Genomic DNA, 5,831 nt, shown 5'->3' with positions numbered 1-5,831 from the left:
GAATATAGTTGTTTAAAGCTGCCCAGTTTGTGGTAATGTGTTATAGGAAACTAATACACTGTGGTAGGTTCGTTGTAAAGGTTCAAGGAGAGCCTGTATTTACTTGCAGCCTCTGGCATGTGGTGTGTGCTCAGAGAATGATGACTTAACTGAGCATTAACAGAACATGACAGGCCAAGGGGTTATGTATTCAAAGTCCAATCAAGAATTGTAAACTCTCCAGCCTCTACAGGTATAGGTAGGTGGAAATCCTCATTGTTCTCTGAGGAGAATTAAGAAACATAAAGTTGATTTGATTCATAAGTAGAAGACTTTCTTCTAAGGACGCCTTGCCACCAAACCTAAAACTGTCTCAGGTTTCAGAAAGTAACAGTTCTGAATTTGGGTCACATATGGTGTCTCAGAGGAGGCCCCTCCCTGGATATTGTGAGCCTTCATTGGAAAGACAAACAGTAGACATGGGTCACTAGGGTCCTGCTGTCATCACAGAGCCAGCTCCCTGCCCCTGCCCTCAACCCCAGCCTTCTCATCACACAGGCTCCCGGGATCAGGGGCTCTATGAACCCAAAAGTCTGTAGGTCAGGTCAGTTTACCCCAACCTGTCAGGTGGCAAGCTCAGAGCATCAAGATAAGAAGGCTACGAGGATAGTCTGTCACCCATGATGCCCTGCCAGCCTGGCCAGCCCTCCAAGCACAGCATCCCCCGGGCCCTGTTTCTAGAATCCTGGCCCCGGAAGCTGGAATACAAGAAGAGAACAAAGGCTTTGTCCTCCATGGGGCTTCAGGCCAGGTTAGCAGGTTTTGGTTGGCAAGAGAAAGCCTGCAAGGGTCTATAGCACTTAAGACAAGCCTCAGTGACCACTCAACGAAGGCGGCCCCTTCTCTCAGCACCGCAGCACTCACCATACCAAAGCCACCATGAGCCCCTTTGCTATAAAGCCATTCTACAATGCTGCAAAACAGCTCCCCTCCTGCCTGGCCACAGAGAAAAATAGCATCAGAAAATTGTTTCGTGTGTGTGTGTGTGTGTGTGTGTGCGTGTCCCTCATAAATTTCTGGGTTTATTAGATGTTACCAAGAGCCTCACTGTGGAGGAGCCACATGAATCCATTTCCTCCAGTCTCCTGAGCAGCTCCAAATCAGACCAAGCAGCAGTTTATTATGAATCTTATCCGAGAGCAATATTTCTATTTAGCAGCACATATATAAGCTCGGCTTGGTCCAAAAAGATGTACCGTGAGATATGTCTGCTCAGCCCTGTAATCGAAGCCTCGTAATTAGCATGAAGTCACCAGCTTGGTCCTGCTCAAAGGGCATCGGGCGGGGTATAAAAGGGGGTGTTGATATGGACCCATCCACAGAAAACATTTCCTAAACACTAGAGAGAAGGTAACAAAAGAGCCCCCTCTCATTGTCCATGGACCCCACTGCTGTGCCATTGTGCCCCTTTTAGCTTACACCAAACCTTGGGCCATCCATCCCCTGGTCCCTCTGCAATGGAAAGCCAGGTATCAACAAGCTCCAAGGTTAGATGGGCTGGTTATAGTGGGCTACTCTCTAATACTTTCCTTCTACCCACACCCCAGGCCTGACTTTCTGCATATGAGTGGGATTTGGGACTGCTTAGTGGTGCCAGCCCCCAACTGAACCTCATCCAAAATTGAGCCAGGGTAGAAAGAAAACAGAAAGAAAATTCTCCCTAGCTTCTGTGCCAGGCACTGAACGAGATGCTGGTGACTCAGCTGGATCAGGTAGAGTATCCTCCCCCACTCAACACGACTTCTCAATCATGGGGAACCAAGTACACAAGCATTTAGGAGCTGTAAACTTTTAGCAAGTCACTTCACCTTTCTGGACCTCAGTGTCCTCACCTGTAAATTGTGGCTAATAAGGGTAACTAACAGAAGTTGAGTTTCTAATGAGATAAGACATGGGCAAGTGCTTCCAAGAACTCAAAGTGGCAGTGAGTGTTATGGGTGAGCCCTGAGTACTTCCTACCATGTCTACCAGTGCCCAAGGAGCAAGAGAAGGGTCCAGGAATGGTGCCACACATCAGGTCCTTGGCAAATCCTGTAAGGGCTTTGGCTTGACTCTCAACTTGATGCTCAGCAGAGGGTTCTGGATCACAAGCTGGAAGGACAGAGATGGGTAAGCCATCAGATAGGAGCCACACTGTCCACAAAGGCAAGCATGAGAGAGGAGCCACACTGTCCACAAAGGCAAGCATGAGAGAGGTCTCCATTTCCTCCCCTCAGAGGGCATGGGAAAGCAGAGTCATTGCCTACTCCAAATTGGCACCAGAAACCGCTGTGTCTGGTAAAAATCTCCCTTAATTTAAAACTCCACACCCGCAGCCTGCCCTGGGCCCATTCTCTGACAGCAAGGCTCACCAGTTCTTTACCACCTCTCCTCTCAGCAGCCTGGTAACAAGCTGAAGTCCTCCTGCTATATTCTGCCAGACTTTAGCCGCCTATCAAGAAAATATGGAACAGTCCCCCAAACCAGCAACCAAGATAACCACCGCGGTGCCCGGTAAGCCCGACGGCCGGCAGGTGATGGGCCAGGAGCGTGGGGAGTCTGGTCTCGTGTGGCCAGCGGGGCCCCTGCACCTCTCCCTCTCCATGCTCTCCCGTGTCCCCAGGAACTCCTGGACTGCGTCCCTCTAGCCCTGGGCCAGGCTGCTACCACAGTTGCAGATGACCCAAAATTCACAGGCGTGAGGGAAATTGGTTTCCTTCAGAGGTGGCCTGGGTGAAGGGGGAGTGCCTTCCACCTCTCCCGACATTAGCCCAACTTTCCCTTTTTCTTATCAGCAAGCGAAGATATTAAACATACCTTTATCTGGGTAAGAAATGGAAGATACAGACCTCTGAAAATATCTATTGAAAATGAGAAACTTGTGATTGGATCATGCAGGCAGCCTTCAGATTCCTGGCATAGGGGTTATGATTCCTTTGTTTTCCTTGTTGGAGGACAAATGACCGTGTTGCATATTATTCAGATTAGATTCTCAGAATGCCCAGGAATACGAATGGATATTTATTGCATGGTCTCATGTTTGTCAAAAAATGTTCTATGCAGCAAAAAGGGCGATTCTGAAAAGGGAGTTTGGAGCTGGCCACATGAAAGCTGACATATTTGGAAGAGTAAAGGACAATGTATCATTGCACGGATATAAAAAAAAAATTGCTGCCACAATCATCTGCGCCACTGACTGCAGTTGAGGAAGAATTGCAAAAAATTAAAATTAATGATGAACAAACTTATGAGGGTGTGGATACTAAACATCAAACACTGCAAGGAGTAGCATTTCCTATTTCTCGATAAGCTTTACAGGCTTTGTAGGCTTTGGGAAAATTGCATAAGAGCTCAACTATGTGCAATTGGAAATAGATATCAAAAATGAAATCATGATTTCGACCAACACAACAAATACAGAACTAAACGATGTGCCGAAGAAGATTCCCAAGGATTCAACACGTTACTATTTCTTTCTATATAAATATTCCCATTAAGGAGACTATTTAGAGTCCATAGTTTTGATTTATTCAATGCCCAGATATGCACACATTATAAGAGAATGGATGCTGTATTCTAGCTCTAAGAGCCCTCTGCTAGAAATTGTAGAAAGACAAGTATAAATGGATGAGAAATCGAGATAGACAATGGGGATGAGCTGACTGCAGCCTTTCTTTATGTAGAAGTACTCTTCAAGCAGCATGCACATAAGTTTGGAAAACCAAAACGTCCTGCAGGAGAAAGAGGAATTCCAAGACTAATCAGGCGTCCAGCTGAATCTGAAGCCGCTGCTGATTAATATCATTATATTCAGTATTACAATATTAGGGTTTTTTTTAAAAGTCCAGCTTTTAGTACAGGAGAACTGAAATTATTCCATGTTGATATATAGTAGGGAAAAAATTCTACTTTTTGAAAAATAGCACTTTTTCTAGTGTGTTTTTAAAATTAATGTTATAGAAGTCTCATAATTTCTATTATGAGTTAACTTTAGAAAAAGGTTCAACATAGTGATGTTTAATTATGTCACGCTGTTTTCATAGAGTGTTGTTTCCACACTTTCATCTAATTCTTAAAAGTTTTATACAGTTGGGCCAATTCCAGAAAGTCTAATGTCTAAAAGCAAGATATACTTATTACTCTTTAGTGAGACATCATTTTTTAACTTTGAGGAGAGAATCTTAATATATTCATAATACTTAATAAATATGTTAAGGACCAACTTAGATTATTTTCTAAGCTGAAAACTTAGCGTGCCTAAGAAGAGGTGGTAAGTTGCTAACTCAGACTGTGGGATCATGCTTATAACTTTTAGACACAGTGCTTTATTTCAGTAGTCTCCTATTTGACTTTTTGGTGTTTTAAATGGCATTGCAATTTCAGAAGAACAGCTCACTCTGAAACCTTGAGGGTACAAGATACTTTCTGTACTGCAGGATTTCTGATGACATTAAAAGACACATTTAAACAGCTTTAGTAAAGTCTCTTTCTAGTGCTTTAAAAAAAAACTCTATTTCAAAAGTAAGTCATTTCATTATAAAATGAGGACAAATATTTATGTTCAGTTGAATTTTAAATTAATATCATTCAAAAGCAAACAAAACCAAAGTCAACGATGTTGAAAAAGTTTTAAACATCAAGACTGAGTCCTCTCCAAAACCATATATTTATAGGCAAATTGTGTTCTTTATCATCTTTGAACAAATATTCAGATTTAATAAAATTGTTTTAAAGTCCTAGTATTCACCAGCCTAACACAGACACTTAGGAATCTTTTTTTTCAATTTATATCTTATTTCAAAACACATTTGACTGTTTTCTAAAGCTTTGCATTTTCGGCTACAACCTACAGAGATGTTTGAGCCTCATTTTCCTTTGATACTTGAAATAGAGGGAGCTAGAACACTTCATCACGTTTAATCTGTTAAACCTGCTGCGAGAGCCAGAACTGGGAGGTGTTTTCTAAATGAACTGTGGGGAATCCAGGATTTAGAATTTCTTGAGTTAAACTTTATACGGCATTAAACAAATATCAGAAATGCACATTTCATAGTATAAAATATGAAACACTCATTTTATACCTTATTATCTTAGACAATATATGCATCTTTCAGAAATTTCATGTGTGTTCAACTAAAGCATATTAGAATAATTATGAGTTGATGGATCTTTTCTCTGAAATTAACAGTATTTGTGTGAGGTTTTATTGGTTTTACAAATAATCCAAGTATAATATTTAAACATGAAAAATGTTGCACTTGTTTACTAAATATATACTTTAAGTTGTTACATGGGTGCACATGTAGACACACATACACACAAATTACTGCTTGGAGAATCTTGGAGTGGCATTACAGACCATAGCCGAAGCTGTTATATTTATTTATTTCCTTGTTGGTTTGTTTGTTTATTAGGTGAGGCAACCCTTGGTTGACCTCACGGATTGCAAGGACCTTGTCAGCTTACAATCCCTTATTTTTTTCATTTTTTTACGCCTAGAGCACCTGGTCTTCGTGGATGGTCTCCCATCCAAGTACTAACCAGGCCCAACCCTGCTTAGCTTCTAAGATTAGATGGGATCGGGCTTGTTCAGGGTGGCATGGCAATAGACTGAAGCTGTTATTTTTAATCAGGAAGAATGTTAATCTGTCATGAAGGTATAAAATAATTTAGTACTGAATGTATTTCTGTACCATCCATGTGCAACTATACTTTAAATTCCACTACACTACATGGCAGTAAATAAACATCCAGAATATAGTTGTGATTTATAGTCCTTTAACATAATCATTATTAAACCAATGATCATTGAA

General features: G+C 41.6%; 2 pseudogenes; one reads left to right on the top strand and one right to left on the bottom strand.

The window, feature by feature from the left end:
• Window positions 1-1,930: 1,930 nt before the first annotated feature.
• Window positions 1,931-3,817, top strand: LOC120606393 (twinfilin-1-like; annotated as a pseudogene).
• Window positions 3,818-5,510: 1,693 nt separating this feature from the next.
• Window positions 5,511-5,629, bottom strand: LOC120606396 (uncharacterized; annotated as a pseudogene).
• Between the last annotated feature and the right edge of the window lie 202 nt (window positions 5,630-5,831).

This window comes from Pteropus medius, unplaced genomic scaffold (assembly GCF_902729225.1).
Source record: "Pteropus medius unplaced genomic scaffold, Ma_sr-lr_union100, whole genome shotgun sequence".
Lineage (NCBI taxonomy): Eukaryota > Metazoa > Chordata > Mammalia > Chiroptera > Pteropodidae > Pteropus > Pteropus medius.
Note: the sequence above shows the minus strand (reverse complement) of the source record. Positions and strands in the feature narration are given on the sequence as shown.